Source organism: Schistocerca serialis, chromosome 1 (assembly GCF_023864345.2).
Source record: "Schistocerca serialis cubense isolate TAMUIC-IGC-003099 chromosome 1, iqSchSeri2.2, whole genome shotgun sequence".
Taxonomy (NCBI): domain Eukaryota; kingdom Metazoa; phylum Arthropoda; class Insecta; order Orthoptera; family Acrididae; genus Schistocerca; species Schistocerca serialis.
Genome location: NC_064638.1, coordinates 103,766,430 through 103,780,960, shown reverse-complemented (window position 1 = coordinate 103,780,960; position 14,531 = coordinate 103,766,430).

Sequence of the window (14,531 nt, the reverse complement as noted above, 5' to 3'; positions counted from 1 at the left end):
ACTTTTTTGGAAGTGATTATCACATTCACAAGAAAACGTAAATCGGGCAAGGTAGAAGAATCTTTTTACCCATTCGCCAAGTGTACAAGTTAGGTGGGTCGACAACGTATTCCTGTCATGTGACGCACATGCCGTCACCAGTGTCGTATAGAATATATCAGAAGTGTTTTCCTGTGGAGGAATCGGTTGACCTATGACTTTGCGATCAAATGTTTTCGGTTCCCATTGAAGAGACACGTCATTTCGTCTACTAATCGCACGGTTTTGCGGTGCGCTTGCAAAACACAGACACTAAACTTATTACAGTGGACAGAGACGTCAATGAACGAACGGACAGATCATAACTTTGCGAAAATAAAGAAAGTAAACTCTTCACTCGAGGGAAGACTTGAACCAAGAACCTCTCGATCCGCAGCTGCTCACGCTAACCACGGGACCACGGCGCTCCTGAACTCATACTCTCCTTGATTTTGCCTATCTTGCGCGTGGACTACTCAGTTTGTATATTTTGCTTATTTTTTTCATAGTTCCCACAACTTCTTTCTGTTTTCTCGATTGATCTGTGATCAGTTTTTCAAGGCTTATGCACTGTGCCAACTTATAACTAAATCTGAGGGGGGTGCGATGGGGAGGTTCCCTTGTCAGTAATCACACGTTGCCAGTGATGCTTGTAGCCACAAATGACAAAGTTCTAAGCCAATCTTCCACAAAATACGAGCCAAATGCTTCTCGACATGTAAGTTGGTGGAACACAAAAACTTCAACCTCGTCAAATATTCACATCGTCCATGTCCCACGTGACTCGTACGACTTTTCATTGGATGGCCATCCCGCAGCTACCGCTGGTAAACGATTGAGAGCGAGCTAATACGCAGCACCGTCAAGTCGCCACGGTAGAGAGCATGCATGCCCTCTTGCGGGACGCGAAGGAAGCAGGGGCTTTGCTACAGAGGGATACAGATTGTGACACGCTTTCGGTGTCAAATCGAACCACGGCACGGGTCAGCATTGGTAATGAATGATCATCATGTCATCCCCATCGACACGCAAGTCGCCGAAGTGGCCTCAACTCAAACGACTTGCACCAGACGACCGGTCTACCCGAAAGAAGACCCTAGCCGCACGACATTTCATTTCATTTCAATGTTTGTACTATATAACCAGTAGGTTTGCGTGATTCTTAAATATGTCTTTCTTCAGATATTTGTTGCTGATGATGTTTGTCGCAACTCCAAATGATCTCAAGCTTGTTATCAGCTATTCATCAAACACCTCCCAACAGTCTCTTGACTACGACTTTTTATATCGATGTCCCGCCATATTTTCTCCTTTATGGTTTTTTTTTTAAATTTATTTTGTTATATACTTCATGTCTTTCAGCTGAAGAGCAGCGGGTATGCTGCTGCCAGCCCGCCCCAGATCTGGTACTGAAGTACAATAAAGAAAAAAAATCGACTAACAGGAGCCAAAATCCGCTAAGCACCGCCGAAAGTACTCCCTTCCAGCCCGCGATAGACAGGAAGTGGAACTGACAAAATCGAATTTACGTGCTGCGTTTTCCGTCAGTATTTGCCTGGTATCTTAACAAGCATCAAATGTACGATGTTTCAATTATTTCATTGCACTGTGGCCTTCCTTCAACTTTATCTCACTTTATTCAGTATCAAAGACGCCTGCCACCACACCTCTCACTCATCTGTGTCGAGTGAGGTGGCGCAGCGATGACACACTGCACTCATGTTCGGGAGAGCGGAGGTTCAGATCTCCAGTCGACCATCCATATTTGGGTCTTCCGTGAGTTCCGTAAATCACTTGAGGTGAATGCCGGCATGGTTCCTTTGAAAGGGCAAGGCTTATTTTTTTCCTCACACTTTTCCATTCCGTGATTCTACATCGTCTCTGATTACCTCATAGTCGACTAAACGTTAGCCTCAACATCCTTCGATTTTCTGTACATGTGCAAGTCAGTCCAAAGGTTTCATATCGTGCCTTGATGACTATACACATTGACTTCACTATCGTACAATGAGTACCCCAGCCTCCTTAGCTATCCCACAATGCAGACAAAAGTACCTCATTTACATTCCATCCCATCTTCCAAATAGTCCAACGAATCCTCGTTGTACTAACCTCACTTTTTAAACTATTACCTGATATTTCAAGGCTCAGACAATAATATCGGTCGCTTTACCTGTCTATTCGTAACCCATGACTTAAAAACAACAATTAAAATCCTCATTATTTACTCAATAAAACTGATTATGGAACAGAAACTAATCCAGAAAGTGCATCGACTCTCGATCGAAAACACACATAGACGAATTGCGTTTCACTAACACTCGCCTTTCCTAATGTAATCCGAACATCTACCTCTCATTAATTCAACCACATTCTCACACGGATTACTGCTAAAATTCTAGAACAGCCAGGCAGCGTGTAACTTTCAACTGAGCAATGTCTGCGTACACACAAAACCATACCGAATGGTAGTGGTAGCACTATTTCCTCCATAGATGGAGTGTAGGATAAACTGATCGTGCCCTTTCCAGAGAAGCAGTACAGGCATTCCGCTTCATCAGTAATCGGATATTCATGGAAAATTTGCGTCTGAACGGACCTTTCGAACCTCTGAATAGCACCGCTCTAGAACACGGGGTTGCTTAAGCACAATGCAGTCTCCACAAAACATGATAAGGGGGGTTAGGTGGTACTTATGTCCACTTAATAAAGCTCCTCTAACATCACCAGCAGCTAACAGCCTCCAGTGGCATTAGTGTCATATTAGCTGCACAACCGTGGAAACGCCTGAATAAACCATTCTCCTACAATTCATGTATTAACTGACATCTTTGCGTTGTCATGGTGTTCACGATCATCATGGGAAAAAACTGTGTATTTCGTACTGTGACATGAATCAATATGATTATTGTTCTACCAACCATTTATGTATCGCTAAAGACAATATATTGGCAGCTACTTGCACATTTTACCGTGGAGATTGGCACTAAAACTTAAGAACAAAGGACCTTTTACGAAAGGATGTCACGCTGGTTTTGACTCGTCTTGAGCGGTAGTATCGTCAAGAGGAGGACATGAATTGCAGCCCATGAAATGAGATCTTTTAACGATATAGGGAGATAGGTATCTTGCAATTATTATCAAATTCTTCTCCTCTTTCACATATTTGCGGTTTTTGAATATTTATACTGTTTCAGAGATGTATACCAGTAACCTTTTTGATTAGTTTCAGACCCTTCCACATTCAGCACCATAAATAGCGCTAAGTCGATGCAGGGAGAGGCCGTAGGATAAAGACGATGCAACCCAACCTCAGTACCAATAGAAAGACCTAAATGCTGTACCATTTTGTGCCCTCTATGCACCTGGGCAGCACATGTAAGCGACTGGCGTTGTAGGATGACCATATTCTTGGAGAACTGTAAGGTCACCATATATTTTATTAATGCAGAGGCAATTACAATGATTTGTATGTAAATGAATAAACTTGTTCCTGTACTCAGATTCTCTTGAACGTTGCTGTTTGATTTCAAACGACTTTACAGGAAAGCAATTTTGGCAGAAGCCTATTGCCCCCCTTTGAAGATCACGTGTTACTTTGTTGCTGCCAACGCCTGGGGGGGGGGGGGGGGAGGGGTCTTCATGAGCGGAAAATAACTGATAAAATTAACTTTCAGGTTGGAATTTCGAGGCTGTAAGAAAGACAAGCGTATTGCAAGTAACATAATAATAATAATAATAAAACATAGTATGAAGGCTTTCACGACCGGATGACATATCTTCTGGTAAACCTTGCGGGATATAAGGTCGTGGTCCATGAAACTCTTCAGCTCCTAACGTTTCGTCCAGAGCTGCGCTGGACATCTTCAGAGGGGTGTTTCTCCTCCGATGAGTCTTGCCGACTGTCAGTCGACTCAGTCAGTCGGCAAGACTCATCGGAGGAGAAACACCCCTCTGAAGATGTACAGAGCAGCTCTGGACGAAACGTTAGGAGCTAAAGAGTTTCATGGACCACGACCTTATATCCCGCAAGGTTTACCAGAAGATATAATAATAAAACAATTATATCTGACAAAATGTCGAACATGATCAACCATAAAGAAGCTGTCGCTACTACTTTTTTACAGAGAGATCCAAAAATTTTTAACATATAAAAATTCAATAAAACACGGAATACTGAATGTAGACAGCTGAAAGTGACACAAGTGCTGGAACGACATGTGGTTTTATTGAAATAAAAAAGTGTACAAAATGAAGAACTAATGGTGATTCATATGATAAAAAGCAATAATTAGCATAACAATTGATTGTTAGCAAAGACGATGTTGTTTTTAACAAATGCTGAACATGTCGACCACCATTCATCAACAGTTCAATGGGGTGAAGAGCACCGTGCAGCACATCAGTAGATATCGTGGGAAATTACAGTCGGATGCTGCCTTTTAGCATCCATAATGGGAACAGACGACTGCGGTAGACCTGAGTGTTCAGGTAACCTCACAACCAGTAATCACACGGACTGAGGTCTGGGGAGTTGCGAGGCCAAGTATGTAAGAAGTGGCGGCGTAACATGCGATCCTTACCAAATCATGTGTGCAAGAAATCTTTCACATGTGTAGCAATATGGGATGGACCACCGTCGTACTTTCCAGAAGGTGTTCATCAGCCAGGACAGGGATGATGCGATTCTATAACATATCAACGTACCTCGCACACGTCGCAGTGACTATGTAAGAAGCGCTGCATTTCCTCCGAAAACAAAGAGTCCGATCACGACTGATGTGATAAATCCACAACACTCCGAGAGTTACTCCTTATGCAGTGGGGTTTCAACGACAGTTCTAGGATTTTCGGAAGCCCAAATTTAGCAGTTGTCAGTGTTGACAGATTTTCGGAGGGTGAAATGGATTTTATGGACCCACAACGAGTTAGACATGCCGGCCGAAGTGGCCGTGCGGTTAAAGGCGCTGCAGTCTGGAACCGCAAGACCGCTACGATCACAGTTTCGAATCCTGCCTCGGGCATGGATGTTTGTGATGTCCTTAGGTTAGTTAGGTTTAACAAGTTCTAAGTTCTAGGGGACTAATGACCTCAGCAATTGAGACCCATAGTGCTCAGAGCCATTTGAACCATTTTGAACCGAGTTAGACAAACAATTGCCATCTTCCCACATTGTTTGAAGAACCCACACCGCAAATACTCTTAGCGTCACACAATTGGTGTTTAACTGTTGATGATGATGTTGGATTTTGTACAGATAGTAGTGAAGGGTATGCCTTAGTGCTCTCCAAACACTAGCACGTGAAACAGCGATGCGACTTGTGACTTCAAGAGCGCTGACTTGGAGATTAAGCTGCGAAAACCTTCATTTATTCCAGAACTGTCCAAGCAGCAGTTGCACTTGTGTCTGGTCGCCCTGTACAGGGCCGATCGTCTAAGCAACCCAACCTGTGGCTTCGAACTTTGTCATTATTTTCTTCACAGTGACACTTTGTAGGGAAGCAGCCTACTGACGCCTTATAAAATTCACATCAGTCTTTCCATTGTGTGCCAGCCAGTCCGCTGTAACTAGCTCTGACGTCATAAATGTTGCGCAATACCTTAAAAATCAAGTAAATAACCTGAAGCGTTTCTAGCATGTCAGGAGTAACACTAAATCAATATGTGTTGAATATCTGTTCAATAACTTTAACCATTTTCGAAATTTGGATGTTTTTCTATAAAAGTCATTCGCGCAACAGAAAAGAGCTAGAAACTTAAAAATTTATATTTAGATTCCTTTTGCATAATAATTTAGTACAAACAGTATTCTGGATCTGACAAATTAAAATTTTAGTTGAAATTCATGATTTTCTGGGTTTTATCTTAAAAATCAAGGAAGCAAGATAGATTAAGTAGGCGAATAAATAAAGCTAGTATGTTTAAATTTTAGCAGAAGGGAGATCCGTTATAATCATAAAGATGTGAGAAGTTTCAACTGAATAACTATAAAACTATAGCGATAGCGTATCTCCAAAGGGCATGGTCAGAGCTCGTCTACTGTGTGTAGTGTAATTAAATTAATTATCTCGCCCAAAATATTTGACTTAGCCACGTCAGACTTTTATTATGATTACTTACCTGTGTGCTGATTGCACATTTAAATTGAGAGCTTCATCGGCCATCAGCAAAGGAAGCAATGATTTATTCGATAACTTAAAATGGTGCATTACTAGTCCAGCGGCTAGTCGGGAGAGCAGATTTGATCAGGCGTTCCCTTAGCGTCCGCACCGCGGCTTTATATGTAAGAACGCTGCGCGAGGAAGGAAGGCCCCAGTTCTCTCCAGACGCTGATTAGCGCACCACCTGTGCCGGGAGTCGCGTCGCGTCGTTATCGTTGATACAAACAGCCTCGGATGCAGTAATAAGTTACTCGGGATACGCGTAACCATGAAATCGTTTTCGAGTGAAGTGTTAATTTTGGGATGACGTTAATGATCTATCTTTAGTTTGCGTATGTCGCATTTTCATGTGCCGCCGCAGGACTGATGTTCTACAATTATTAGCATGGCGTTTGATGAACATTATCATCAAATTATGGCGAGCATTCACTTAAACATTTAATTTGAACAGTTATAGTTGCATCAGCGCATTAGACTCTGAACTGCTCTGGTAGTTGGATTGTGTGGATTCTTTTTGGTCTGTGACTTTCAGAATATAGTGAACATTTTAGAGAGAATGGTTTTTGATTATGAATCCCAGACAATCTCCTAATTCCTCAGAGCATAAGCTGTAGCTATAAATGTATTTCTCAGATGAAGTGGGCACTAGGAATTCTAATTACAGGCTTCACATTTTGCAAATCACTTTCTGGTTGCCAATATTGTAGTTAGAGAGCCAGTGTTGAGAATGGCAAACAACAGCATTAAATAAATAATAGGAACATTTGACAATTATTCCACCCACCACCCCACAACTTGTCACGGAACCTTCATCAGTTCGAATACCCTTCTTACGCCGAAAAGATGCAAAGCTGCAGTAGTGGATTCTCCATTCTGATAGTAAAGTTTGTGGTGCCTCTTACAAAACGTTGTTTTCAGGAATGTCTGTTAGAACAGCAGCTTTCCTCTTTCTTCTGTTAATTTTGTTTGCTTTCCGAGGACCTGCTTTTGGGTATGGTCAAACAATTTTTGGAGAAAATGTTTGCGTTATATCGGAAAGCTCGTTTTCTTTGTTGCATGTACCAGCTTCTGGTTCAGTTTGGCTAGTGAACGTAGGAGGAGTGGGATTAGGTTCAGTGTTGGACACTAGGCCTATAGCTTGCCCTGAACGACCTTTTCCCAGTTCGACAGTTTCTGGGTCTGGACGGTCGTTTACAAATGATGGTGAAAACTCATCCTCACTAAAAACAATCACATTATACTGGCATATGCCAGTTTTTCGGAAACCGTTGACACTATTTATACTTGTCTGAGCCATTGGCAACGAATCAGCAACAATTTTTGATATATCGTAAATAGTTATGGTCCTGCACAAGGTTATTTCGTAGCAATGTATCTTGAACAGCAGCGCAAAACTTTTTGAATGGTCCAAACATTGAGACATCCAATGGCTCAGCTTGTGGCTACAATGCGGCGGAAAGGACAACATTACAACTCCGTTCTCTTTGGCCAAATTTAGTGTGATCACGTTCAAACGAGAAGAGTGAGTATCTAATAGTAACAAACCACTGTATTCCATGGACGGTTTCACATGTTTCATAAAATGCTGTATGAACTGATGGAATTCTTATTCTGTAACCCACCCACTGGCATTGCCTGCTCCTATTCAATCAGAGAGACCACCATTAAGAAAGTGTATCTTTTTTTCGGGGAAACACAAACATAGGGGGTACTGTATTTCCATAAGCAGATACAGCAGTTACTACTGTAACGTTAGTCCCTCGTTCCCCAGAAGTCGCCGGCCGGAGTGGCCGTGCGGTTCTAGGCGGTACAGTCTGGAGCCGAGCGACCACTACGGTCGCACGTTCGAATCCTGCGTCAGCATGGATGTGTGTGATATCCTTAGGTTAGTTAGGTTTAATTAGTTCTAAGTTCCAGGCGACTGATGACCTCAGAAGTTAAGTCGCATAGAGCTCAGAGCCATTTGAGCCAGCCCCAGAAGTCATGACGTCGACTTTACGCTTACCCTTTGCAGCTACAATTTTATTTGGCTTCAGCACAGTGGACACTCCTGCTTCATCTACATTATATATGTCTGACGCACTGAGTCCAGGTTTATCCATTACTGCAGCTAATTTGTAAAAAAAAATAAATAAATAAATAAATAAATAAAATAAAATACTTTGACATTCTCAGCATTAAATAAAGTTGCCCTATTAATGATGGAGGGTTCTGGCTTTCAAATGGATAGCTCCGTTTTTCGTTTTAGAAACATCGTAAGACATTCTTTCCGGCCATGTTATTTGCAGTCCAGGCTGATGGAATTTTAATGCCATCACGAGGCTGAGTGCACCCTGTGATATTTCTCTCAAAATAAAAATCCTCAGCGGTTCCAGGAGTCGAACCTGGACCATCCACATGACAGCCTTGTACACTGGCCACTCCACTACGGAGACAGACACGAAATTTAAAGGCTTTGCGCAAATAGCAGTAAAAATTGACACAGACATCGACAGTTGTCATATGAAGGAGTAAACATTAAATATGGTGCAGTTATTTTATCATATTATTACTGTTTGTGAACTATCCACTAGACAGATGAAGTAGTAGAATACAATGAAGTGCCAGAGATCATGGGACACCTGCTAATAACGTGTTGGGTCTCTTTATGCTGCAGCAACTTGAGTTGCCATGGACGCAGCAAGTCGTTGGAACTCTCCTGAAGAAAGACTGAACTGTGCTGCCCCCGTAGCAGCCACAGTGTGCAAGATTTCGGGCGCGAGCTGATCTCCCGATTACGCCCCACAAATGGAATTCATGTCGGGCGATTTGGGTGGACAATCATTTGTTCTAATTCTCCGTAATGCAATTCGGCCCCATGACTTGAAACATTGTCATTCATCTCCAAATATCCGAACATAAACGTTACCAGCCAGTGATCCGCTCAGTTGGATCAGAGAAAACAATCCATTCCATGTAAAAACAGACCACACCATTATGGATCCAACACCAGCTTGCGTAGTGCCTTGTTGACAACCCTCCTTCGTGGGACTGCCTCACACTCGAGCTCCACCATTAGCTCTTACCAACTGAAATCGCCACTCATTTGACAAGGCCTCGATTTTCCGGTTATCTAGGGTCCAACCGATGTGATCACGAACCCGGGAGGCGCTGCAGGCGATGTCGTGCTGTCGTCTGTTGCCATAGCCCATTAACGCCAGATTTCGCCGCACTGTTCTCACGGATAGGTTCGTCGTATTCCCACATTGATTTCTGTGGTGTCACCGCCAGACACCACACTTGCTAGGTGGTAGTTTAAATCGGCCGCGGTCCATTTAGTACATGTCGGACCCGCGTGTCGCCACTGTATGATCGCAGACCGATCGCCACCACAAGGCAGGTCTCGAGATACGGACTAGCACTCGCCCCAGTTGTACGACGACTTTGCTAGCGACTACACTGACGAAGCCTTTCTCTCATTTGCCGAGAGACAGTTAGAATAGCCTTCAGCTAAGTCCATGGCTACGACCTAGCAAGGCGCCATTAGCCTTACATAGTTTGATAGTTATCGTATGAAATGTCTCATCAAGAACGATGTATACAACAAGGACGATTAAAAGTTAAGTATTAAAACAGCTACGTACTTTTCTTGTTACCACTTATTACGTATCCTGTTTCAGACTTCAAGATATTCTGCGTGAGCTTATAGCGTGCCTATCGGCCCCCTCAAAATAACACTGTGTCGGCACTTCTGTCGACACATCAATTTCTGTGGTTATTCCAGCAGTATTGCTTCTCTTTTAGCACTAACAACTCTACCCAAACGTTGCTACTGTCGGTCGTTAAGTGAAGACCGTTGGCGACTGTATTTTCCTAGGTGAAGGGCAATACCTGAAATTTGGCTTTCTCGGCACACTCTTGACACTGTGGACCGCGGAATATTGAATTTCCTTACGATTTATGAAATGGATTGTTACATGCGTCTGTCAAACTCCACCTACCGTTACGAGTTCAGAGTCTGTTAATTCCCGTCGGCTGCCATAATCACGTCGGAAAATTTTTTACATGAATCACCTATGTACAACTGACAGCTCCGTCAATGCAATGCCGTTTTATGCCTTTTGTACGCGATACTACCGCCGTCTGTATATGTGCATATCGCTCTCCCATATGTCACCGTGCCAACTAACTACAAGGCAGTTGTTTTACAGCGTAATTTAGACTAAAGACACCAGCTATTGCGAACGATAATTTGATAGCTGGGTAGTTATTCGGTACGAAACCAGCACGCTGATAAAGAGTGAAAAAGACCACATTTAAATCTGATAAATAACCGTAGCCATTAGGTTAATCTCGCAGCGAGCTGTGCTATAATCTGCGATGTCGCACCATCCGCACTTTTGTATTTTCAGTGCCGCCCCACCGAATCTAAACTGTGGCCCGAGTGACAAAAACCTCCGATATAGCGAGGCAGTTGCATTACGAGCCAAATCACGCCATACGTTCGCGCCAGCAATCTGCATAAGTGTGTTGCCGGTACTGCGGAAGCGGATACGCTGCGATAGCGGCAGCTGCGACAGCGCTGCTGTTTTTCACCTGCGCATGCGCGGGCTGCGCACTGGAACAAGGCAAGGCACAGTGCCGCACCGTGCCGGAGAAAATACGGCCTCGTTCAAATGCTTTCAAGCGGCCGGCTCGGTCCATTAGCGAATGGAGCCCAAGCCGCGGCGCGCGGAAGCAGCGCGGATCAGCCGCAGCACGGCACGTAGGGCCGCAAATGCCGGCTTCACAGACTCGAGCTGGCCGCGTCTCGTCTCGTATACGTTTCTCCCCGTGTACTGTGTCATCACACCCTTCTACTCTCCCACACCTCCCTCCCAACCAGTTGAATCCCCTGTTCTACTGGTGCCATACTTACTAACGTCAAGTAAGTTCACAATAAAACCAAGCCATTACCTTTGGTATCCCTGCACACCGCTTTCGTCGTCCAGATATCTATCTGAAACCAACCCACCTGTTGTGTACATAGTTCCGCGTAGTCAGCGCGTACACAACTTTCCCACTAGACCGCGCCCCGCTAAGCACAACAGCGCAGCGCATGTCTGTCTCCGCACTACGAGATGGCGCTGCCATAGAGACGGACCAAATTCTGCTTCCGTGTATAAATATGTAACGCAGCCAATGAGATTGCTGCTAACGTAGAACCTTTTCTCCTCGCAGATCACACTCGCGCAGTGGTACATGAACTTGCGAGGTATTATAACGAGTGTACAGACCTCCGATTAGTCAGTCTGCATCAGTCTGCATTAGTCTGTACCAGTCTGTACGAGTTCTACATTTGTCTGTACCAGTCTATAGTCAAGTTTCAGTCTGCACCTAATAAGATTACCATATTCCTGTACATAGCCATGAAGATAAATGTATAGACCCTTTTGTCAAGTATCAGAGATATGTGAGAATAAGATTAATGTACCAATACCAAAGGAACTTCAGATTGTCAATTGTAAATAGCATCCAGAACCAAGTTAAGTAATTTTTATGCTTGTTATTATTTTAATAAATGTGCGTGAAAATTAATCATGTTCTGTTTAAAGTTGGTCACCGTCAATCTGCTACTCTAAGCGTGCAAGTGGCATTTCTATTATCTGACCTAATGGCACAAGATAAACACGCCACGATAAGACCACGAGACATATTGCTGACACTCGCCTACTTCGTTAGAGCGACAGGTCAAATAATCTGATGGTGTGTGTACTCAAGGTCTTACAGTACGCACACCACACCACCCCTCCAACAGAGAACTAATCTGGAAGACTCACTCGTTACCATCTAACAAAAAGCCCGAAACCCGAAACTACTAGTGGGCCACTCCTTAGGTCTACATCCTATCGTTATCCTTACCTACACGGTGGAGTAGCATTAATTGACCACCGCTTATATTCAACGCCACAGAAGGCCGGTGGTAACACTAGGAGTAATGGGTACATAAAGCATGTCTGCAAAGCAAGGAAGAAAGGCGCAGTCGTTGTCGTAATGCGGAGACGGAACGATTTGTCTGACATCGGAAAGGCCACGAGCCTTAACTTTTGGACCAAGGGGCCGTCCGGGGTGGCCGAGCGGTTCTAGGCACTACAGTCTGTACCGAGCGACCGCTACGGTCCCAGGTCTGAATCCTGCCTCGGGCATGGATGTGTGTGATGTCCTTAGGTTTAAGTAGTTATGCAGTGTGTTACAAAAAGATATGGCCACACTTTCAGGAAACATTCCTCACACATAAAGAAAGAAAATATGTTATGTGGACATGCGTCCGGAAACGCTTACTTTCCATGTTAGAGCTTATCTTATTACTTCTCTTCAAATCACATTAATCATGGAATGGAAACACACAGCAACATAACGTACCAGCGTGACTTCAAACACTTTGTTACAGGAAATGTTCACAATGTCCTCCGTTAGCGAGGATACATGCATCCACCCTCCGTCGCATGGAATCCCTGATGCGCTGATGCAGCCCTGGAGAATGGCGTATTGTATCACAGCCGTCCACAATACGAGCACGAAGGGTCTCTACATTTGGTACCAGGGTTGTGCAGACAAGAGCTTTCAAATGCCCCAATAAATGAAAGCCAAGAGGGTTGAGGTGAGGAGAGCTTGGAGGCCATGGAATTGGTCCACCTCTACCAATCCATCGGTGACCGAATCTGTTGTTGAGAAGCGTACGAACACTTCAACTGAAATGTGCAGGAGCTCCATCGCGCATGAACCACATGTTGTGTCGTACTTGTAAAGGCACATATTCTAGCAGCACAGGTAGAGTATCTCGTATGAAATCATGATAACGTGCTCCATTGAGCGTAGGTGAAAGAACATGGAGCCCAATCAAGACATCACCAACAATGCCTTCCCAAACGTTCACAGAAAATCTGTGTTGATGACGTGATTGCAATGAGTCGCATGTCAACACAAGCGCCGAAGTCAACATTACCTTCCTTCAATTGGGCCATCTGGCGGTGAATTGAGGAAGTACAGTACATACTGACGAAACTAAAATGAGCTCTAACATGGAAATTAAGCGTTTCCGGACACATGTCCACATAACATCTTTTCTTTATTTGTGTGTGAGGAATGTTTCCTGAAAGTTTGGCCGTACCTTTTTGTAACACCCTGTAAGTTCAAGGGGACTGATGACCTCAGAAGATAAGTCCCATAGTGCTCAGAGCCATTTGAACCATTTTTTTGGCTCAAGGGTGTAGCATTTCCAATAGACTGAGTTTGTAGGCTGTTCAGTTGGCACCATTGTTAAAACATATTGTGCATGGCAAAATCGCACTATACCAATCTGGTGTCTAGAATACTGTGATGCACCACGGGCCATAGATGACAAGGCTGAACGATGGGTGCAGAGATGTGGACAGACGAATAGATGTGCAGCTATTCCGCAGCTGGCCACCCAGATGAACCAAGGTGCTACGAGTAGCGTCTCAAAACAACCGCTTAGCGATGAAGAAGGCCAGAATGTGTACACCATTTCCGCAGCTGATCGTCCACTGAGTGACGACAGGTGGTCTTTTCACAACGGATCAACAGAAGAACACATCTGTCCTTGGGGACCCTTTCCACCTCTACATGAAGTTTGTTTTTCCTTACCTCTATGGCATCTACCGGCAGGACAATGAAATGTGTCGCAGCAGTCGTCGCCGCAAAAGGTGGTTACTCAGGCTTTTGGTAGGTGGTCACTTTAATGATCATCTTCCCCATTCTCAACTACTCCTACATTGCCTAGATCTCTGCCTCCTAAAAATTTAAGTCCCTTGAAATCCTAACTCTCCCATACCTTCCACTTCCACCTACGTCCCGTGACTCGTATCCCATACCAACTCACCAATTGCCCACATCTTTTCTTCGTAGGGTCCGCTCCGATAGCTCGAGTCGGCTCTCAGCCGTGGCAGCGTGCGGACGGCCCCGCGCGCCGGCCAGTGCTCCGCTGCAGGCGTTGTTTACTTCCGCGTCGTAGCTTTCAGGCTTGTGTCCGTCCACCGTGAACAACATGTCGAGCGCTTACCGCCGTGCGACCCTTAAAGTTTCCTTCCCAGCTGAACATGCGCCACCTCGTGCACATGAAGTTGAAACGTTCATACGTGAAGAAGTTCGTTTAGATCCTAACCACGTTATCGGAATCCATTTTTCGATCACGAGTAGTGTCGTTCATATTAAAATGACAAACACCGAGGTGTGTGAAGATGTTATTCGCCGCCATGCCAATGGACTTAAGTTCAAATACTCTGATGGTCACGTCGGAGTTGTAACACTTGAACTCGCAGAGTACGGTCAACGCACGATTAGGGTGTTTGAACTACCTTTTGAAGTGCCGAA